We start from the raw sequence: 24,395 nt of genomic DNA, 5'->3' as shown, positions 1-24,395 counted from the left end.
TTGTATGTGATAGAACCAGAAGGTTTTGTCGATCCTAAAAGATACTAGCAAGTATGCAAGCTCCAGTGATCCTTCAATGGACTGGTGCAAGCATCTCGGAGTTGGAATATACACTTTGATGAGATGATCAAAGATTTTGGGTTTGTACAAGGTTTATGAGAAACTTGTATTTCCAAAGAAGTGAGTGGGAGCACTATAGAATTTCTGATAGGTATATGTGGTTGACATATTGTGGATCAGAAGTAATGTAGAATTTCTGTAAAGCATACAAGGTTGTTTGAAAGAAGTTTTCAAAGGAGTACCTGGATTACGCTACTTGAACGTTGAGCATCAAAGATCTATGGAGATAGATCGAAAGCGCTTAATAGAAGTTTCAACAAGATGCATGCCTTGACAAGTTTTTGAAAGAGTTCAAACTAGACCAGCAAAGAAGGAGTTCTTGGTTGCGTTGTGAGGTGTGAATTTGAGTAAGACTCAAAACCCGACCACGGCAGAATAAATAGAATAGACGAAGGTCGTCTTCTATGCCTTAGCCGTAGAATCTAAAGTATGCCATGCTGTGTACCGCACCTGAAGTGTGCCTTGACTCAAAGTATGTTGAGAGGTACAGAGAGTGATCCATGATTGAATCACTAGCAGCGGTCGAAATTTATCCTTAGTAACTAATGGACTAAGGATTTTTTCTCGATTTTGGAGGTGGTTAAAGAGTTTGTCGTAAAGGGTTACGTTAATGCAAGCTTTGACACTAATCCGGATAACTATGAGTAGTGAAACGGATTCGTATAATAGAGTAGATATTTGGAGCTTTTCCGAATAGCACGTAGTAGCAGCATCTATAAGATGACATAAAGATTTGTAAAGAACGCACGAATCTGAAAGTTTCAGAACCGTTGACTAAAACCTCTCTTACGAGCAAGACGTGATCAGACCCCATAACTATATGGGTGTTGGATTCGTTGGAATCACATGCTGATGTGAACTAGATTATTGACTCTAGTGCAAGTGGGAGACTGTTGGAAATATGCCCTAGAGGCAATAATAAATTAGTTATTATTATATTTCTTAGTTCATGATAATCGTTTATTATCCATGCTATAATTGTATTGATTGGAAACACAATACTTGTGTGGATACATAGACAAAACACTGTCCCTAGTAAGCCTCTAGTTGACTAGCTCGTTGATCAAAGATGGTCAAGGTTTCCTGGCCATAGGCAAGTGTTGTCACTTGATAACGGGATCACATCATTAGGAGAATCATGTGATGGACTAGACCCAAACTAATAGACGTAGCATGTTGATCGTGTCATTTTGTTGCTACTGTTTTCTGCGTGTCAAGTATTTGTTCCTATGACCATGAGATCATATAACTCACGGACACCGGAGGAATGCTTTGTGTGTATCAAACGTCGCAACGTAACTGGGTGACTATAAAGATGCTCTACAGGTATCTCCAAAGGTGTTCGTTGAGTTAGTATAGATCGAGACTGGGATTTGTCACTTCGTGACGGAGAGGTATCTCGGGGCCCACTCGGTAATACAACATCACACACAAGCCTTGCAAGCAATGTAACTTAATGTAAGTTGCGGGATCTTGTATTACGGAACGAGTAAAGAGACTTGCCGGTAAACGAGATTGAAATAGGTATGCGGATACTAACGATCGAATCTCGGGCAAGTAACATACCGAAGGACAAAGGGAATGACATACGGGATTATATGAATCCTTGGCACTGAGGTTCAAACGATAAGATCTTCGTAGAATATGTAGGATCCAATATGGGCATCCAGGTCCCGCTATTGGATATTGACCGAGGAGTCTCTCGGGTCATGTCTACATAGTTCTCGAACCCGCAGGGTCTGCACACTTAAGGTTCGACGTTGTTTTATGCGTATTTGAGTTATATGGTTGGTTACCGAATGTTGTTCGGAGTCCCGGATGAGATCACAGACGTCACGAGGGTTTCCAGAATGGTCCGGAAACGAAGATTGATATATAGGATGACCTCATTTGGTTACCGGAAGGTTTTCGTGCATTACCGGAAAAGTTTCGGGCTCATTGGTAGTGTACCGGGAGTGCCGGGAGGGGTGCCGGGGACCATCGGGAGGGGTGTCACGCCCCAAGGGGTCTCATGGGCTATGGGAAGAGATAAACCAGCCCCTAGTGGGCTGGAATAAGTTCCCACTAAGGCCCATAAGGTTTGAGAAGGAAAAAACACAAGGTGGAAAGAGTTTCCAACTGGGAAGGTGGAATCCTACTCCAAGTAGGATTGGAGTAGGACTCGTCCACCTCCAATTTCGGCCAAACCTTTAGGTTTTGAGGCTGCCTCGTCCCCTCCCTCCCACCTATATATACGGAGGTTTTAGGGCTGATTTGAGACGACTTTTCCACGGCAGCCCGACCACATACCTCCATGGTTTTTCCTCTAGATCGCGTTTCTGCGGAGCTCGGGCGGAGCCCTGCTGAGACAAGGTCATCACCAACCTCCGGAGCGCCGTCACGCTGCCGGAGAACTCTTCTACCTCTCCGTCTCTCTTGCTGGATCAAGAAGGCCGAGATCATCGTCGAGCTGTACGTGTGCTGAACGCGGAGGTGCCGTCCGTTCGGTACTAGATCGTGGGACTGATCGCGGGATTGTTCGCGGGGCGGATCGAGGGACGTGAGGACGTTCCACTACATCAACCGCGTTCACTAACGCTTCTGCTGTACGATCTACAAGGGTACGTAGATCACTCATCCCCTCTCGTAGATGGACATTACCATGATAGGTCTTCGTGCGCGTAGGAAATATTTTGTTTCCCACGCGACGTTCCCCAACAGCGCCGGCGCAGAGTGATGGCCTTTTTCTTTTCATTTTTTTGACTGCAAAATGACTGCATGGTCCGCTAGTCCTAGTCTGCAATAGATAGGGAAATATGATAGCTAGTTGCCTAGTTAATTTGGTTGCATATGCCTGCATGTAAGCCGTTTCTTCCACGAATTTCACAGCTTACGTCTCCTCCTCCTCATGATCTGCTCACGAGCAGGCCACCCAGGCTGAGAGGTCAAGTATGCAAGGGGTACTCTACGCGTACATCCCAGCTACCCGGGGCGGCCGCCCGTACCTTCCCCTACGGTGGCGCCGCCCCTGATGGTGGCAGAGAGCTCTTCCTCGTGTACGAGTTGTTGCCTAACGGCAACCTCGACAATCATCTCTATGGTGCCAATAACGCCATGCTTCCATGGTCGGTTAGGTAACAAGCCTCTCCCTTTTCTCGTGCGCGTGCTGGAGGTTGGGGACGACGGGATCCGACAGCTCGAGGGGCAAATCTGACGACTGAAGGTCGACCGACCCAACAGTTGGGCCGGCGCGTCGGCGCAGAGTGCTGGCCTTTTTCTTTTCATTTTTTTATTGCAAAATGACTGCATGGTCCGCTAGTCCTAGTCTGCAATAGATATGGAAAGATGATTGCTAGTTTCCTAGTTAATTTGGGTGCATATGCCTGCATGTAAGTTATTTCTTCCACGTATTTCATAGCTTACGTTTGCTCCTCCTCATGATCTGCTCACGAGAAGGCCACCCAGGTGACAGGTCAAGTATGCAAGGGGTACTCTACGCGTACATTCCAGCTACCTGGGACGGCCGCCCATACCTTCCCCTACGGTGGCGCCGCCCCTGATGGTGGCAGAGAGCTGCTCCTCGTGTACGAGTTGTTTCCTAACGGCAGCCTCGACAATCATCTCTATGGTGCCAGTAACGCCATGTTTTCATGGTCGGTTAGGTAAGAAGCCTCTTCATTTTCCCGTGCGCGTGCTGGAGGTTGGGGACGACAGGATCCGACAGCTCGGGGGGCAAATCTGACGGCCGAAGGTCGACTGACCCAACAGTTGGGCCGGCGCGCTGGCACAGAGTGCTGGCCTTTTTCTTTTCATTTTTTGACTGCAAAATGACTGCATGGTCCGCTAGTTCTAGTCTGCAATAGATAGGGAAAGATGATAGCTAGTTGCCTAGTTAATTTGGCTGCATATGTCTGCATGTAAGCTATTTCTTCCACATATTTCACAGCTTACGTTTGCTTCTCCTCATGATCTGCTCACGAGAAGGCCACCCAGGCCGACAGGTCAAGTATGCAAGGGGTACTCTACGCATACATTCCAGCTACCCGGGGCGGCCGCCCATACCTGCCCCTACGGTGGCGCCGCCCCTGAAGGTGGCTGAGAGCTGCTCCTCGTGTACGAGTTGTTGCCTAACGGCAGCCTCGACAATCATCTCTATGGTGCCAATAACGCCATGCTTCCATGGTCGGTTAGGTAAGAAGCCTGTCCCTTTTCCCGTGCGCGTGCTGGAGGTTGGGGACGACGGGAGCCGATAGTTCGGGGGGCAAATCTGACGGCCGAAGGTCGACCGACCCAACAGTTGGGCCGGTGCGCCGGCGTAGAGTGCTGGCCTTTTTCTTTTCATTTTTTTACTGCAAAATGACTGCATGGTCCGCTAGTTCTAGTCTGCAATAGAGAGGGAAACATGATAGGTAGTTGCCTAGTTAATTTCGCTGCATATGCCTGCATGTCAGCCGTTTCTTCCACGAATTTCACAGCTTACGTCTGCTCCTCCTCATGATCTGCTCACGAGAAGGCCACCCAGGCCGACAGGTCAAGTATGCAAGGGGTACTCTACGCGTACATTCTAGCTATCTAGGGCGGCCGCCCATACCTGCCCCTACGGTGGCGCCGCCCGTGATGGTGGCAGAGAGCCACTACTGGAATCTGCTGGTTTGCCGACAGCCAGAGCTGACGGCAAAGGACAGCTTAACTAATGGCAAAGGCTTTGCCGTCAGTGTGCTGTCTGTAAAGGTATCGGCCAAGATTTTATCGACAATCACCTTCTTTGCCGTCAGCTGAAGGTCGACCGACGGCAAAGACTTTGCCATCAGCTTTGTGGCACGGGCTGACGGCAAAGAGCAGTGGCGGCAATGGCGCAGGCCGAGCTCCGTTAGAAGGTTAACGGCAGGCTTTGCCCACAGCCGTAGCAAAGCTGACGGCAAAGCCGAAACCCCTAGGTCCCCTAGGTCCCCTCTTTGCCGACAGCTGGAGCACAGCTGAAGGCAAAGCCGAAAATCTAGGAAAATTTGGTATTCCCAGAGTTGCGAGGATACACAGGCTGCCGCCACGTGTCTTCTTTGCCGTCAGTCCATCGACGGCAAAGCCTTTGCCGTCAGTAAGCTGTAGGCAAAGACCCTCTCTGCTTTTTTTCATATTTGTTTTCTGTTAATTCCCTGCATTTGCAAAACATAGATACAAACTGCAACATATATATATTTGCCCAGCCCCTAAACAGCACCACAAGTGCATCACAAAGTGCAAACAGCACAACACAAGTGCAAACAGCACGAATATATGTAATTAAAGTGCAAACAAGATCACAAAGTATTACAAAGCATCACAAGTGCATCCACAAATACAATTGCATTACAAAGTTCATCTAAGACTACACAAGTGCATTACAAAGTCCCTCGAGCATCCATCCATATGCCATGCTGCTTTATCAAAATCTGCATAATGAGAAAGAAGTTAGAAGAAGAATACAATAAGAAAGAAGTTATCTAAATTAAGCTAAGCAATTAGAAGAAGAAGTGGAAGAATAAGAATAATAATAAGAAGAAGAACAAGAAGAAGAAGTGGAAGAAGTGGAAGAAGAAGAAGAAGATAGAGAAAAAGAAAGAAGAGAAGTTATCTTTTTCTCCTCTTTCTTCTTCTCTTATTTCTTCATCTCTTGTTTGTTCTTCTCTTCTGGTTTCTTTTAAAACTTTCTAAACTAATTATGTCATTTTTGAGCTCTAATATCAACTAGAATTTACTAAGCTAACTAAACCATGCCTAATATCAACTAGAACTTACTAGGCTAACTAAAGCCTGGCATAATCTAAGTTGATCTAAACAATAAGAAGAATAAGAAGGAGAGGAATAACTTACCAAATTCCAAGAAACGGAGGAGAAGCTGCATCTCCGTTGGTCGCTGGGTTGCTAGGGCTCTCACCAGGAGAAGTAAAGGGATCGTGGGATTCAACTCTAGAATGATGCTGCAACAAGACAAGAGTTAAAATATGTGGTTAGCATGGCGACAGACAATGGTATAAGACCGTGCAAGGTTGGTCATTGAAAGGGAACTTACCATTCCCACCGGAGAAGGCATCGGCGGAGGGGGCGGCAAAACTTGCTTCTCACACATAGCTTGCAAATTAGTTTTCGAGGAGTCAAAGAAATAGCCTTGTTGCGTCTCACACATAGCCTTGCTTCTCACACAACTGACTTACCACAACGAAGTCGTGCATGGCCTTCGCATGGGCATTATTGCGTGCCCTCTCCTCGTCAAGCAACCTCTGCGTATTCCGGTCCCTCGCCTTCAACAAGAGCCTGGTGGCCTCCCTCTCCTTCATAAGTGCGGCCTGCAACCACTCCTCAAAAGGAATTTTCATCATCCATCCAGGGACAAAAGAACGAAAGAAATAATGAAGAAAACTAACCTCGATGGCAAGATCAACTGGCCTCGCGCGTTGCCGTATTACAGGAGCAGAGCTCGTTTGCCTCGACTTGATTTGAGATAGAGTCTCAGTGATAGGGACGAAGCCATCACACATGGCCAGCGTGCCATGACTCTTACCGCCACCAGAGATCATTAACGCCTCTGGATCGATAGGATTCTGGCTCGGGTCAAAGTCAGGCCCGCGCAGCTGTTTGACCACCTCAGAACAAGACGTCATCTTGTTGTAGTCGGACATGCTTGTGTACGCCGCCGGCCCGTCCCCCTCAGAATATGCCTTCGCCGTCTTGTACGAGCCCTTATGGGCCATGCTAAACGCGGCGTATCCCTCAGGCTCGGGCTGGTTATTGTGTTTGGCCTACACGAAAAGACAAAGAATTAGTACAACAAAAATCATGAACGAACGAATTATTGATGAAACAAAACAAGGCACACATACCCATTTTTTGGCGTATTGCTTGATGTTGGCATTGCCTTGGTGGTGTGGCACACCAACCAATTGGGCACGACGGTCCTTGGTCATAGTGTGGGTGCTCAACCAAGCCTCTGTGCACCACCTGTCCGCTATCATCTCCCAACAATCCATCTTATCGGCCAACCATCTCGGGGGCACCTATGAATGTAAGTTAATGAAGAATGAAACTAAGTATTATAACTAAATAGACCTAACTAGCCCTAAGAATTGATCTTTGGAATGTACATACCTCCATGTACTCGGTCTTATCAAGGAAAATCTTTTGACATTCAGTCTTTGTCTTCGGCTCCGCTTGCTTGGCGTACCAATCTTGAACAGCCTGAACACGCAGCTTGTGCCTCGTGTTATTCAATAAACTCTTGCACTCTTTCACGAGGTTCTTCTTGGCCGCCTCCTCCGTCCCCTCCTCGACCCTAAAGTAACTCTGCAATTATGCCAAAGAGATGCACAGATGAATAGTGAAATGATTTGGAAGGAAATAACAATATATAACATTGTATACTTTTTATTGGGTAAAATAATAGTTACCCAAAAATCAGCCAACACCTTGTCGGCCACGCTCACGCAAACAACACCATTGACATGTGTGTTTTCCGGGAGCAGAGCGGCTTGGTAGTGCTCCCACTTGAGTCCTGGCTCGGGAACCATACCCTCACCGGGCAACTGCACTATCCCAGGGAAGTGCTCCCTTAGTAAAGCACCAAGGAGGCAGTTTGGATTCTGGGTATTCTGCGGGTAATCCCACCCCCTACATAATGATAAGGCAAAGACATTAGCTACTTGGTGAAATATAATGATATAAGGTACACAATATATATCAACTTACTTCTCGCCATCTGGCTTAATGAACGCCTTGTGCTGCAACTCCAATCGGTCTGGAACTCGTGTCATACCACGTTGGTAGACCGACTTGCTGGCAGCCCCCTCAGCCTCTGCCTCAGCCCCCTCCGCCTCAGCCTCCGCCTCAGCCTCCGCCTCAGCACCCTCCGCCTCAGCCCCCTGCATCGGTGTCTGCTCCTGGACGGGAGGATCCCGCACCGGTGACACCCTCGTCTGCAAGGGTGAAGTGGCTGAGACAGAAGTAGCCTAGGGTGGTGGCGACTGGCTCCTATCATGCAGCCTCCCTCTCCCACGACCACGTCCTCTGCCTCTCTTCTTTCCTAATCCCACCCGAGTATGTGTAGATTGGGTCATTTCCCCATGCTCTGCTCCCGACCCAACGCAAAATTTCGGCAACACCTCCCCGCTGTTCTCCTGATACACGTCTCGGCAACTAACCGAGAGGATGTGTACCCAGAGAACAACAAGGAGGAGCTGTCGAAACTCTGCATGGGATCCGGAGCAAAGCGTGGGAAACGACCCAATCTACACAACCCGGGCTGTCCATGGATAACGTTGGACAATTCGAAAGAATCAACGTTATAAATATGCAAATGCACGCATATTTATGACAGGAACCCTTTCAAACGGGAGACGCATATTGGTTACGCAACACCTTTGCATTTTAATACTAAAAATACCTAGCTAGATAGTGTCATCAGCACGAAGGCCGGAAGAGAGCAAAATAAAGGGGGTGGAGGAGAAGTTAACAAATGTGCTCACTTTTGAATGCAGGGGAGGTCGTCGAAAACCAATCCTTCGCGGAGAAGCTACTGCACATTTAAATGCACTCAACCAACACAAATACGCACTCGCGGTAATTAAGCTAACTAATACTAACATCTATTATTAATAATTTATTATTCAAGTTTTGTTACTCTTCTCTTCTTCTATTTCTTTTCTTCTTATTATTTTCTTTCTATTGCTAACAGCTAGCTAACTAATATTAACAGCTAGCTGACTAATAATAACAGCTAGCTAACTAATACTTACATGTACTAACATCTATTGCTAACTAAATCTAACTAAAAATCTACCACTAAGTAATTGCTAACTAAATTTAACTAAAAATCCACTACTAACAGATCTAACTAAGGCCTCCTTCGATTTGAAGGATTTTTCATAGGAAAAACGCAGGAATGCAAATTCCATAGGATCTAACTAAGGCCTCCATTTCAAACGTTTCATTTGTTTCATATTCATGTACTTTTCCTCTGTTTTTCAATCCTCAGTTTTACACATGCATCTTCTATTCTTAAATAGTTGCAACCCATAAAGTATTTTTCCTAAGCATGCAATGCTTCCACACCAACAAAACATGTATTTTCCTAAGCATGCAGCGACTGCCAAATCACTAGTTCCGATAGTTTTCCTACATTTTTCTTATTCCCATGTTTTTGCGATCCTGTAAATCTAAGAGGCCCTAACATAGAAAAAATAAACTAAAAAAAGGAGGAGGAGGAGCTCACCGGCGAGTCGGGGCGGGGCTGGCGCGGGGCGGCGGCGGGGCGTGGCTGGCGTGGGGCAGAGGCGAGTAGGGGCGACGCGAGGCAGAGGCGGGTAGGGGCGGGCGCGGGGGCAGAGGCGAGAAAGGGCGGCGCGGGGCGGCGCAGGGCGGGGCGGGCTGTGACAGCCCGATGCCGACGTTCCAGAAGATTCCCCTCTCTTTCCGTTTTCGTCCTATGGCTTATTTTATTTGTCGCATCATCATCGCATCATGCGCATCATCAGCATTGCATCGGCATCTCCGTTGCCGCCAGTTTTCAAAACTCGCATCCGTTAGTAGTTGCCGGTTCTCGTCGTTGTCCGTTCCGAGTCCGACCGCACACGCACGCGCCCGCGACATCGTCGAAAACCTGTTTTAAAAGTGTGCGTAAAACTTTCTCTGATCGGGGTGAAACTTGGCACGCGGTCGTAATTAGATATAGCTAGACCGCGTGTCGAATTTCGTCGCGATCGGAGACCGTCTGGTACCCGAACGGTCGCCTTTAGCGGCACCGTATTTGGTCTACTGTCGGACGCCTGTCGGTGTTTTAAAATTCGTGCCCCGCCGCCCGTTCCCCTCTCGTCTCCGGATGTCTACACAACACGGCCACTTAGCACGTCCCGCGTTCGGAATTGTTTAATTCCGACCGTGCGGTTGAAACCGGGGCGAAAAACTGCTAATCCTAGCCCCCTATTTGTTATAAATAAACCCCCTCCTAGATCTTAGGCAGCTAACCCTAATCCCACCTCGGGATCCGCGCCGCCCCACCTCTCGTCCTCTCCACGCAGCACTCTCTCCCCCGCCAGCCGACGGGCCCGCGAGCCCGAGAGAGGCCCGCCCGAGCCCACCGGGGCCCGAGCGCCGCCGCGCCTCCCTGCCTCCCGGAGCGTGTCGCCGCCCCTAGCCGGCAGCCGGAGCGCCGCCGTCGCGCCCGTGCAGCCTTGCCTCTCTGCCGCCCCGCTCCACATCAGGCCGCCGCCTCGCGCCTCCCGCCGGCCTGCCCCGCTGCCCGCACCTTCCCCTGCCGCGAGCTCGCCGCCTGCCTTGCCCGACCGCCCCTCCAGTCGCAGTCGCCTCCAACGGCCAGATCCGGCGTTGGCCAACGGGATCCGACCGGATCCCCTCCCCGTCGTGGCCCTGCGCCCCGTGGTGGCCCCCTCCCTCGCCGGCCGCCGCGGCAGGTGCCCAGCGCCGCCGCTCGGGATCGAGCACGGGACGGGCAGCGCCCGTCAGCGCCCGCGTGGGCCGCCCTCCCGCACTGGCCGAGCCGGCCCAGCTCCCGCTGCGGCCCAGCTTCTCCCGGCCCAGGCCAATGCCTCGCCTCGCCCCCAAGCCGGCCTGGCCAGCCTCTCCACCGACTGGGCCTTGGCCCGCGAAGGTGAGCAATTCCCCGCTCCCGGCGATAGTTATCTATTGCGCTTAGTAGTTTCGGCCCATTTAGATTTAGGATTTTTCTGGTGATTTAATTAAATTCCAGAAAAATAGGACGATATTAAAATGCCCGTAGTTTATTTTTCGTTAGTCGGATCGAGACCTGTAATATATGTTTTACGTGTAGAATTTCGTGTAGCATCCGAATATTTAACTTGCATATTTATTTGATGCCGTTTAGAGTGCCTAATGCATCGTTTTGCGTTCTGTTTCACTAGGATCCGTCCGGTATTTACTTTTTCGCGCGTGTTCGGATAGCCCGGATGCCGTAGTATAAATGTCCATGTTCTAGGGACCATTATTCCATGTATTTTAGAGCAGTCATAGGTATTTTTGCATGTATGGATTGTCGATAGTTTATTTTCTCGTATGTAGGTTATTTTCCCGCATTTTCGTGTGGCTTTATTTTGTGTTGCAACCCCACATATTTTATATGTTTCCGGGGTAGAAAAATCTCATGGATTTTTCTGTGCAATCAGTATTAGCTTTTGAGTAAGTTAGTTCGCGCAATATTTTGCCGTGATGCCCTTTTGTTTAATTCGTAGAATTTATTCCGTGCCTCGTTTGTGTTAGTTGTCAACTAGGGAGTTGATCTTGGATGTTTGTTTAGCCCCTGGTATTTTTTGTTGCAATAGAAATGCATGTTTAGGTATTGTTTGCTTGCTCTCAAGTTGCTAGAAATAGTGCTGTTTTAGAGGAGCTGAAATATTTCTAAGTTTGGAATCTGTTATTATTTTGTTGTTGTTTTGTTTTGCTTCTAGCTTGTGATCTGTAGCTCTTTTGAGGTTGGTCCAATGGAGTAAGTTGTAGCCCTTGTATTTCTCTAGCATGCTGTGAATTTTCATGCAATTTGGAGTCCTTTAGCTATAGGTTTATCTGCTGTCAATATGGCTTCAGATCGAAAACTGCACTTTCATGAGGTGTAATTTTCACTAAGTCTGAAATAGTGTGTGGGATGCCATTTCGAGTCTTCTTTTCCTAGCGCTCCTTGCTGTCATGCTAGTTGTTGTTAGTTGCTTGTAGTAGTGATTCTTGCCCTCTTCCGTGCCATGCCTTGCTTGAGCTTATCGGAGTTGTGTAGCCGAAGTTGTGAGGCGTAGAAAATGCTATGTGGCTGATTTTGGCAGATTGTAGTGATTTCTTGTTTTGCTCGTAGTTTTCGAACCGTAGCTCCGTTTTGATCGTGTCCTACATGAAACTTGCTTAGAATCTCATGTAGTTTCATTTTATCTTGCTGGTTGTATGTTTTGAAGTGCTCGTGACCGTCGTTGCACACATATTGCATTCATGCCATCATATCTTGCGGTGCTTGTATCTTTTGAACCATAGCTCCGTTGGAGATGTTCTCTATGTGTAAATTTCTTGTAACGACGCGTAGAATCACGTGAACCTATTTGTTTTGCTGTTTAATAACTAATTAAATGTGTTACTTCAGATCTGGACAGAATTGTAAATTAACGTGTGAGGTCGTTTCGGAGGTGCTATATGTCATTTCCGACCTCATTTAAAATGTCTAGATAGGTAGTTTAATTTCCGCTTCACCTCTCGCATGTTTGACTACATTAATATTTCCATATATCTAATCGGGATAGAAATAACTAAATAAACGTGGAGCATCGTCAATACGCAACTCGTTGCATATTGAACTTCACTTAATGTGTAGTGTTTGTTTGTGTGATTTGCCATGCCATGACTTGCATGTTTTCAGCTGCTCATGCATCATATGTGTTGTGCATCGTGTGGTGTATATCGTGTGTTGATTTGTGTTTCCGGTTTGCTTCGTTTCGATAGAGTTCCGCAAGCGTGTCGGATTGTGAGGACCCGTTCGACTACGTCGGTTTGTCTGCTTCACGGAGGCATTCTTCTTCCAAGCGTGATCTCAGGCAAAATGACCATTTCCCCAGATACCATTACTATCATTACCATGCTAGTTTTACCGCTTCTATCGTTATGTCTCGTTGCCTACCACTTGTTAAATATCAGCCTCTCAACAATGCCATGAAAACCATCAACCTGTTCAACCTAGCAAGCCACTGATTGGCTATGTTACTGCTTGCTTAACCCTGTTGTTAGCGTTGCTAGTTGCAGGTGCAGTTACTTCCATGTGAAACATGGGTTCCTTGTTATATCACCATATTAAATGCTATTTAATTTAATGCACCTATATACTTGGTAAAAGGTGGAAGGCTCGGCTTTTCTAGCCTGGTGTTTTGTTCCACCTTTGCCCCCTTAGTTTCGGCTACCGGTGTTATGTTCCATAATTGAGCGCTCCTAACACGATCGGGGTTGTTATGGGGACCCCCTTGATAATTCGTTTTAGATTAAAGCTGGTTTGGCAAGGCCCAACTTTGGTACTACTTTTGCCTAAACACCTAATAAAATTGCATAGGGACTTTCCGGACCCCGAGGATAATTTAATCAACCCCCGGGCCAGTGCTCCTCATGAGTGTTGGTCCAAATTGGCAGACTACAGGGCCACCGCAGGGCAACCCGAGGTTTGGTTCTCCTAGTGTGTGTTGGGGAACGTCGCATGGGAAACAAAAATTTTCCTATGCTCACGAAGACCTATCATGGTGATGTCCATCTACGAGAGGGGATGAGTGATCTACGTACCCTTGTAGATCGTACAGCAGAAGCGTTAGTGAACGCGGTTGATGTAGTGGAACGTCCTCACGTCCCTCGATCCGCCCCGCGAACAATCCCGCGATCAGTCCCACGATCTAGTACCGAACGGACGGCACCTCCGCGTTCAGCACACGTACAGCTCGACGATGATCTTGGCCTTCTTGATCCAGCAAGAGAGACGGAGAGGTAGAAGAGTTCTCCGGCAGCATGACGGCGCTCCGGAGGTTGGTGATGACCTTGTCTCAGCAGGGCTCCGCCCGAGCTCCGCCCGAGCTCCGCAGAAACGCGATCTAGAGGAAAAACCGTGGAGGTATGTGGTGGGGCTGTCGTGGAAAAGTCGTCTCAAATCAGCCCTAAAACCTCCGTATATATAGGTGGGAGGGAGGGGACCTTGCCTTGGGGCTCAAGGAGCCCCAAGGGGGTCGGCCGAGTCCAAGGGGGGAGGACTCCCCCCCCCCCAAACCGAGTTGGACTTGGTTTGGTGGGAGGGAGTCCCCCTTCCTTCCCACCTCCTCCTTTTTTTTCTTTCCTCTTGATTTTCTTCTTCTTGGCGCATAGAGCCCTTTTGGGCTGTCCCACCAGCCCACTAAGGGCTGGTGTACCACCCTCAAGGCCTATGGGCTTCCCCGGGGTGGGTTGCCCCCCCCCCGGTGATCTCCCGGAACCCATTCGTCATTCCCAGTAACTCCGAAAACCTTCCGGTAATCAAATGAGGTCATCCTATATATCAATCTTCGTTTCCGGACCATTTCGGAAACCCTCGTGACGTCCGTGATCTCATCCGGGACTCCGAACAACATTCGGTAACCAACCATATAACTCAAATACGCATAAAACAACGTCGAACCTTAAGTGTGCAGACCCTGCGGGTTCGAGAACTATGTAGACATGACCCGAGAGACTCCTCGGTCAATATCCAATAGCGGGACCTAGATGCCCATATTGGATCCTACATATTCTACGAAGATCTTATCGTTTGAACCTCAGTGCCAAGGATTCATATAATCTCGTATGTCATTCCCTTTGTCCTTCGGTATGTTACTTGCCCGAGATTCGATCGTCAGTATCCGCATACCTATTTCAATCTCGTTTACCGGCAAGTCTCTTTACTCGTTCCGTAATACTAGATCCCGCAACTTACACTAAGTTACATTGCTTGCAAGGCTTGTGTGTGATGTTGCATTACCGAGTGGGCCCCGAGATACCTCTCCGTCACACGGAGTGACAAATCCCAGTCTTGATCCATACTAACTCAACTAACACCTTCGGAGATACCTGTAGAGCATCTTTATAGTCACCCAGTTACGTTGCGACGTTTGATACACACAAAGCATTCCTCCGGTGTCAGTGAGTTATATGATCTCATGGTCATAGGAATAAATACTTGACACGCAAAAAATAGTAGCAACAAAATGACACGATCAACATGCTACGTCTATTAGTTTGGGTCTAGTCCATCACGTGATTCTCCTAATGACGTGATCCAGTTATCAAGCAACAACACCTTGTTCATAATCAGAAGACACTGACTATCTTTGATCAACTTGCTAGCCAACTAGAGGCTTGCTAGGGACGGTGTTTTGTCTATGTATCCACACATGTAAATGAGTCTTCATTCAATACAATTATAGCATGGATAATAAACGATTATCTTGATACAAGAATTATAATAATAACTATATTTATTATTGCCTCTAGGGCATAATTCCAATAGTGTGACCCATCTGTCGTGTCCTAAGAACGAGGTACGCGACTCCTATCGGGATCGTCGACACGTCGGGCGGCCTTGCTGGATTAGTTTTACCTTTGACGGAATATCTTGTGCATCGGGATTCCGGTGATGCTTTGGGTAATCTCAGAGTTGAGGTTTTCCACTAGGGAATCCGACGAGATCGCGAGCTTCGTGATTGAGGATTTCTATGCGGCTTGTGGTAATTTGTGATGGACTAGTTGGAGCACCCCTGCAGGGTTAAATATTTCGGAAAGCCGTGCCCGCGGTTATGTGGCAACGTGGAAACTTTTATTAACACTCGTGCTAGATAACTTGAAGTTAACTTAATTAAAACATGTCAACTGTGTGCGTAACCGTGACTGTCTCTTTCGTGAGTTCTTTCTTCGATCAAGGACACGGTGGGGTTATGACTGACGTAGGTAGGTGTTCAGGATCATTCATTTGATCATCTATAGTTCACGTCCGCTATGCGTAGATCTTCCCCCTCTTATTTATGGTACTCGTAAGTTTAGCCACCAAATATATGCTTAGTCGCTGCTGCAACCTCACCACTTAACCATACCCCACCCATTAAGCTTTGCTAGTCTTGATACCTTTGGAAATGAGATTGCTGAGTCCCCTGTGGCTCACAGATTACTACAACACCAGTTGCAGGTATAGGTAAAGGTTACTTGACGCGAGCGCATTGATTGTTCATTTGGAGTTGCTTCTTCTTCTTCTTCTTCTTCTTCTTCGATCTAGGATGGGTTCCAAGCCGGCAGCCTGGGATAGCAAGGATGGACGTCGTTCTTATTTTTCTCGTTTGTTTTCGTCCGTAGTCGGACCCTGCTCTTACTCTTGATGGTTATGTAATGTACTGATGTGACTCTGATGTAGCTTGTGGCGAGCGTAAGCCAATTCTCTAAATATATCTCTTCTTTTCAGTACATACACTTATAACGATATCCATTCTTGCGACACGACGAGATGCGCTTCTATCCCTGACGAGGCCTTCGTGCCAAATTGAGGATAGGGTCGCATCTTGGGCGTGACAAGTTGGTATCAGAGCAGTACCGACCTAGGAGCCCCCTTGATTGATCGAACTTGGCCGAGTCGAGTCTAGTGAAAAACTACTTTGAGTCTAGTTATATATCGGAGAGTAGGATTCTTTTTTCTCCTCTTCTATGCTCTGGTGAGGAATCTTGACGTAATAATTTAATTCTACTCCTCTTCTCACTCAAATTTTTTTAGGATCACACGGATATTTTGGAATCTATATGATGCCGATGTGACGGAGTTCTGTCTTGGTGCCTCCTATCTGCTCTAAGTCTCAGGGGAGTTGTGCTCCAGGGGATTCTCGAGCACATCGTTATCATTCAGATTTCTTAGTATCTCAGAACGAAGGATGTTCGTAATTGCTTCAATACTAGTAGTGGCGAGATAACCCCGATGTCCCCAGTACTGGTGCAGATTGTTCGGGAGTACTGCCATACTTTGTATCGTTGTGATCACGAGGGTCTGTTGTAGATGAAGGTCCGATATTCTGGTTGTGTGTTGACGGATGTGATACAGGTGATGGGTTAGTATAGGAGTTGTGTGATATTACTCCTTGTATCCCTGTACCAGATTGCATGACCAGAAATTTCGGGAATTCATAGGTGGGAATTCAAGTAGTTGCTTATAGGACAATCTTCCAACAAATGCATGATGTTAGGTTGGGGTTCGACATCTAGTGGATTCGTTTGTTCACGGTCGACTTACAGCGGTACACGTTGTGTCTTAAAGAGTCCTTGTAGCTTGCTACGACTCGGGGACGCTTCGTATGTCGGGTGCACTGCCTTGCACTTGGTGGCTACTGTAAAATCGAGCCCATGTGATCCTGTCCACGAAAATATCGGACGAAATCTTTCTCATGAGTTTGTTCTGGCTTGCTTCATAAGCCGCACCCTTTGTTTTGTTGAATGTGGTAATTCAAGTTGCTTCGATGTCAAGTGGTGATTTCAAATCTTTCCTAAGAGGTGTTCTCATAGTTTTCATGTGAGAATGCAAATTCTTTTGTTCATTCAAATTGTCATGTCAATTTCTTTTCAACCGGAGTCATCGTATCAATTCCATTCAACCGGTGTGTTTCTCTCCAAGTGGATTCAATCCTCTCCAATTTGTCAAGAGCATTCTCTTATTCCATCCGGAGTTCACCTCATCTGTCCCAAGTTGTCTTTGTTTTTTTCCCCGCCCTCCCGCCCTTTTTCTCATTGATTCAATTTTCATCCAAGAATTTTCATTTCATTGTTGCTCCCGCTATATTTTCTTCCGTGTCCTATCCGGTGTTTCATTGTGAAGATTCTCAGGAGATCCGTGTCATATTTGTTTATTCTTGTCATCCTCATCGGTGAATTTAATTCAGTCGCGTGTGGTCATCATGTCCTTTTCAACCATTAAATTCTTTCCAACGTTGGAAATTCTTTCAGCCTATCTTGTTTATTAATTCCTCTCTTTTTCTATCCGGAGTGTTAAAGATATTTCAGTAGTTTCTCGTTTTCAATTCTTTTAATTATTTTGAGGTGCTCAACCTCATCAAGTTTTCATTTCTACCGGTGCAATATATCTCTTTCTAGCAATCTTTTCAACGGTGGTTTCTTTGAGTGGGCCCATAACCCACAGGTTTTTCCCAGGATCTTACCTGCCTCTTTTAATATTTTCCAGAGACCTCTAATTTTTTTTCAACTATGATGTAAGTATGAATTTCATCAGTCATATCCCTTCTCCAAGATCTATTTGAATTAATTCTCATATTTGGCTCAACATTCCATTCTTCTTTATTCCGGAGTGTCTCTTTATCCTTGGTGCTTTTTCTCGTCATCATTCTCAATCTTGGTTCATTCTCTTGGAGATTCATCATTTCAGCTTGGTACCATCTTCTTAATTTTTGTCAGTCATGAGCAATCCCTTTCTCGCTATCCGGTGCTTTTCTGTATTGTTTCATTCTTGATTCTCCGAAGGCCATCGTTTCAGAAGATGCTTCGTTCTCAGCTTTCAGCTTTCATCCTCAATTCTTCTCAATTGTTGTCTCTTCGTTCGTCTCTCATTTATCCGGTGCCTTGTTCTAGTTTTCTGTTAGCTGGCTCATGAGCTTTTCATTCTCATGTATCTCCATTAATTCATGGTGTTCCCATGTAATTGTGAATTCTTACCGGTGCTTCCTTCAATTATGCTTCAAGTGGTGCTTATCTCTCTGCCTCTTCAAGATTCTTTCAAGAAGAATAAGTGGTATGCTAAATCCGTTGCTTGTCATCAATTTAACTTGATGAAGGGTAAGCATAACATAATTCTTATTCTTGTTCATAGCAATCTGAATTCTTTTTCCGGAGGGGCTCATGATATCGATTCTTTTCTCAGGTGTTTATCTTTCTTTTCCGGAGTCCAAGTTCTTTTAAGTATCTCTTTGTGAGGCTTCATCTAAATCTTGGCAAGGTCATAATCTTATTCTTTTCTACCTTCATATTTTTGCATCATTCATTCGTATACGGTGGTCCTTCATGGTGGTTCATCAAGATTTCATTCATTCTCAAGTGTTCTTCAAGATTCTTGTTGGAGAACCTCAAGTATCCTTTCTCTTGCATTTATATGTGCAGTTGTTCTTCCTTTATCCTTTGAGGTGGTATTATAGCGTTCTTGTTAGTGTAGGAGCCTCGAAGAGTTTTCCTTTCAAGAATGAGATAATTAAACCCACCGATTCTATGGTGTTGAGTTATTTTCAACCCATGATTTCTTCATTGAGCTATCTGGGTTTGGATTTCACCTAAAGCTTTTCCTATGGATTGTTGCTATCATAGTGCTTGTCATTAATCCAAGTTCTCAATGTATCCTCTTGGTGTAAGAATTTTTCTTATCTTGTTGCTCCCTATCTATCCTTGTTTCTTTTAGTGGTTGGTTGTCACCTCATATTTGTTGAGATGATTTTCGTAAGCCCACTACTATCTTGTTCTTTTCGTTGTTGGTTTTCCAACTACTCTGTCAATTCTCTGTCCGGAGGCTCTTGAACTCTGTTGTGATGATAGTTGTCATTCTTTTCTTCATTCTCTTCTTCCGCTTGAGCTAGTTCATATTCTCTTGTTCCGGAGGCATTGTGATGTTGCTCGTTTGGGTCTATTTTGTTGTTCTATCAAGATCATGGTGTTCCCTTGCTCTATTTACTTGTTTGTTGTGAATATTGTCTATTTCTTCCATCTTTTCGAATTTTTTGTCCCATTTTCCTACCAAAGTGCTGCCAAAATTTTCCGTGAATTCTTGTTCGTTTCTCATATCATTCCTCATATTGTTGCAACCTTCAAGGATCGTTGGTTTCACTCGTTTTTCAAAGAAGCGACAAAGTTTTTACCTCTTGTTCTTTCTCATCCTCTCCCCCTTTCATTCTTGGATCTCGGAGCGAGATCCTCTTGTAGTGTAGGAGAGTTGTGACAGCCCGATGCCGACGTTCCAGAAGATTCCCCAATCTTTCCGTTTTCGTCCTGTGTCTTATTTTATTTGTCGCATCATGCGCACCATCAGCATTGCATCGGCATCTCCGTTGCCGCCAGTTTTCAAATCTCGCATCCGTTAGTAGTTGCCGGTTCTCGTCGTTGTCCGTTCTGAGTCCGACCGCACACGCACGCACCCGCGGCATCGTCGAAAACCTGTTTTAAAAGTGTGCGTAAAACTTTCTCTCATCGGGGTGAAACTTGGCATGCGGTCGTAATTAGATATAGCTAGACCGCCTGTCGAATTTCGTCGCGATCGGAGACCGTCTGGAACCCGAACGATCGCCCGTAGCGGCACCGTATTCGGTCTACCGTCGGACGCGTGTCGGTGTTTTAAAATTCGTGCCCCGCCGCCCGTTCCCCTCTCGTCTCCGGATGTCTACACAACACGGCCACTTAGCACGTCCCACGTTCGGAATTGTTTAATTCTGACCGTGCGGTTGAAACCGGGGAGAAAAACTGCTAATCCTAGCCCCCTATTTGTTATAAATAGACCCCCTCCTAAATCTTAGGCAGCTAACCCTAATCCCACCTCGGGATCCGCGCCGCCCCACCTCTCGTCCTCTCCACGCAGCACTCTCTCCCCCGCCAGCCGCCGGGCCCGCGAGCCCGAGAGAGGCCCGCCCGAGCCCATCTGGGCCCGAGCGCCGCCGCGCCTCCCTGCCTCCCGGAGCGTGTCGCCGCCGTCGCATCCCGGCGCCGCCCCCCGCCGACAGCCGGAGCGCCGCCGTCGCGCCACTGCAGCCTTGCCTCTCCGCCTCCCCACTCCACATCAGGCCGCCGCCTCGCGCCTCCCGCCGGCCTGCCCCGCTGCCCGCACCTTCCCCCGCCGCGAGCTCGCCGCCTCCCTTGCCCGACCGCCCCTCCGGTCGCCGTAGCCTCCAACGGCCAGATCCGACGCTCGCCAACGGGATCCGACCGGATCCCCTCCCCGTTGTGGCCCTGCGCCCCGTGGTGGCCCCCTCCCTCGCCGGCCGCCGCGACAAGTGCCCAGCGCCGCCGCTCGGGATCGAGCACGGGACGGGCAGCGCCCATCAGCGCCCGCGTGGGCCGCCCTCCCGCACTGGCCGAGCCGGCCCAGCTCCCGCTGCGGCCCAGCTTCTCCCGGCCCAGGCCAGTGCCTCGCCTCGCCCCCAAGCCGGCCTGGCCAGCCTCTCCACCGACTGGGCCTTGGCCCGCGAAGGTGAGCAATTCCCCGCTCCCGGCGATAGTTAGTTGTTGCACTTAGCAGTTTCGGCCCATTTAGATTTAGGATTTTTCTGGTGATTTAATTAAATTCCAGAAAAATAGGATGATATTAAAATGTCTGTAGTTTATTTTTCGTTAGTCGGATCGAGACGTGTAATATATGTTTTACGTGTATAATTTCGTGTAGCATCCGAATATTTAACTTGCATATTTATTTGACGCCGTTTAGAGTGCCTAATGCATCGTTTTGCGTGTTGTTTCACTAGGATACGTCCGGTATTTACTTTTTCGCGCGTGTTCGGATAGCCCGGATGCCGTAGTATAAATGTACATATTTTAGGAACCATTATTCCATGTATTTTAGAGCGGTCATAGGTATTTTTGCATGTATGAATTGTCGGTAGTTTATTTTCCCGTATGTAGGTTATTTTCCCGCATTTTCGTGTGGCTTTATTTTGTGTTGCAACCCCACATATTTTATATGTTTCCGGGGTAGAAAAATCTCATGGATTTTTCTGAGCAATTAGTTTTAGCTTTTTAGTAAGTTAGTTCGCGCGATATTTTGCCGTGATGCGCTTTTGTTTAATTCGCAGAATTTATTCCGTGCCTCGTTTGAGTTAGTTGTCAACTAGGGAGTTGATCTTGGATGTTTTGTTTAGCCCCTGGTATTTTTGGTTGCAATAGAAATGCATGTTTAGGTATTGTTTGCTTGCTCTCAAGTTGATAGAAATAGTGCTGTTTTAGAGGAGCTGAAATATTTCTAAGTCTGGAATCTGTTATTATTTTGTTGCTGTTTTGTTTTGCTTCTAGCTTGTGATCTGTAGCTCTTTTGAGGTTGGTCCAATGGAGTAAGTTGTAGCCCTTGTGTTTTGCTAGCATTCTGTGAAGTTTCATGCCATTTGGAGTCCTGTAGCTATAGGTTTTGCTGCTGTCAATATGGCTTCAGATCGAAAACTGCACTTTCATGAGGTGTAATTTTCACTAAGTCTAAAATGGTGTGTGGGATGCCATTTTGAGTCTTCTTTTCCTAGTGCTCCTTGCTGTCATGCTAGTTTTTGTTAGTTGCTTATAGTAGTGCTTCTTGTCCTCTTTCGTTTCATGCCTTGCTTGAGCTTATCGGAGTTGTGTAGCCGAAGTTGTGAGGCGTAGAAAATGTTATGTGGCTGATTTTGGCAGATTGTAGTGATTTCTTGTTTTGCTCGTAGTTTTCGAACCGTAGCTCCGTTTTAATCGTGTCCTACATGAAACTTGCTTAGAATCTCGTGTAGTTTCATTTTCTCTTGCTGGTTGTGTGTTTCGAAGTGCTCGTGACCGTCGTTGCACACATATTGCATTCATGCCATCATATCTTGCGGTGCTTGTATATTTTGAACCATAGCTCCGTTGGAGATGTTCTCTATGTGTAAATTGCTTGTAACGACGCGTAGAATCACGTGAACCTATTTGTTTTGCTTTTTAATAACTAATTAAATGTGTTACTTCAGATCTGGACAGAATTGTAAATTAACGTGTGAGGTCGGTTCGGAGGTGCTATATGTCATTTCCGACCTCATTTAAAATGTCTAGATAGGTAGTTTAATTTCCGTTTCACCTCTTGCATGTTTGACAACATTAATATTGTCGTATATCTAATCGGGATAGAAATAACTAAATAAACGTGGAGCATCGTCAATACGCAACTCGTTGCATATTGAACTTCACTTAATGTGTAGTGTTTGTTTGTGTGATTTGCCATGCCATGACTTGCATGTTTTCAGCTGCTCATGCATCATATGTGTTGTGCATCGTGTGGTGTATATCGTGTGTTAATTTGTGTTTCCGGTTTGCTTCGTTTCGATAGAGTTCCGCAAGCGTGTCGGATTTTGAGGACCCGTTCGACTACGTCGGTTCGTCTGCTTCACGGAGGCATTCTTCTTCCAAGCGGGATCTCAGGCAAGATGACCATTTCCCCAGATACCATTACTATCATTGCCATGCCAGTTTTACCGCTTCTATCGTTATGTCTCGTTGCCTACCACTTGTTAAATATCAGCCTCTCAACAATGCCATGAAAACCATCAACCTGTTCAACCTAGCAAGCCACTGATTGGCTATGTTACTGCTTGCTTAACCCTGTTGTTAGCGTTGCTAGTTGCAGGTGCAGTTACTTCCATGTGAAACATGGGTTCCTTGTTATATCACCATATTAAATGTTATTTAATTTAATGCACCTATATACTTGGTAAAAGGTGGAAGGCTCGGCTTTTCTAGCCTGGTGTTTTGTTCCACCTTTGCCCCCTTAGTTTCGGCTACCGGTGTTATGTTCCATAATTGAGCGCTCCTAACACGATCAGGGTTGTTATGGGGACCCCCTTGATAATTCTTTTTAGATTAAAGCTGGTCTGGCAAGGCCCAACTTTGGTACTACTTTTGCCTAAACACCTAATAAAATTGCATAGGGACTTCCCGGACCCCGAGGATAATTTAATCAACCACCGGGCCAGTGCTCCTCATGAGTGTTGGTCCAAATTGGCAGACTACGGGGCCACCGCGGGGCAACCCGAGGTTTGGTTCTCCTAGTGTGACCCTTCCGTCGTGTCCTGAGAACGAGGTACGCGACTCTTATCGGGATCGTCGACACGTCGGGCGGCCTTGCTGGATTAGTTTTACCTTTGATGGAATATCTTGTGCATCAGGATTCCGGTGATGCTTTGGGTAATCTCAGAGTTGAGGTTTTCCACTAGGGAATCCGACGAGATCGCGAGCTTCGTGATTGAGGATTTCTATGCGGCTTGTGGTAATTTGTGATGGACTAGTTGGAGCACCCCTACAGGGTTAAATCTTTCGGAAAGTCGTGCCCGCGGTTATGTGGCAACGTGGAAACTTTGTTTAACACTGGTTCTAGATAACTTGAAGTTAACTTAATTAAAACATGTCAACTGTGTGCGTAACCTAGACTGTTTCTTTCATGAGTTCTTTCTTCGATCAAGGACACGGTGGGGTTATGACTGACGTAGGTAGGTGTTCAGGATCATTCATTTGATCATCTGTAGTTCATGTCCGCTATGCGTAGATCTTCCCCCTCTTATTTCTGGTACTCATAAGTTTAGCCACCAAATATATGCTTAGTCGCTGCTGCAACCTCACCACTTAACCATACCTCACCCATTAAGCTTTGCTAGTCTTGATACCTTTGGAAATGAGATTGCTGAGTCCCCTGTGGCTCACAGATTACTACAACACCAGTTGTAGGTACAGGTAAAGGTTACTTGACGCGAGCGTGTTGATTGTTCATTTGGAGTTGCTTCTTCTTCTTCTTCTTCATCGATCTAGGATGGGTTCCAGGCCGGCAGCCTGGGATAGCAAGGATGGACGTCGTTCTTATTTTTCTCGTTTGTTTTCGTCCGTAGTCGGACCCTGCTCTTACTCTTGATGGTTATGTAATGTACTCATGTGACTCTAATGTAGGTTGTGGCGAGTGTAAGCCAATTCTCTAAATATATCTCTTCTTTTCAGTACATGCACTTATAACGATATCCATTCTTGCGACACGACGAGATGCGCTTCTATCCCTGACGAGGCCTTCG

The sequence above is a fragment of the Hordeum vulgare genome, chromosome 7H (genome assembly GCF_904849725.1).
Source record: "Hordeum vulgare subsp. vulgare chromosome 7H, MorexV3_pseudomolecules_assembly, whole genome shotgun sequence".
NCBI lineage: Eukaryota > Viridiplantae > Streptophyta > Magnoliopsida > Poales > Poaceae > Hordeum > Hordeum vulgare.
Note: the sequence above shows the minus strand (reverse complement) of the source record.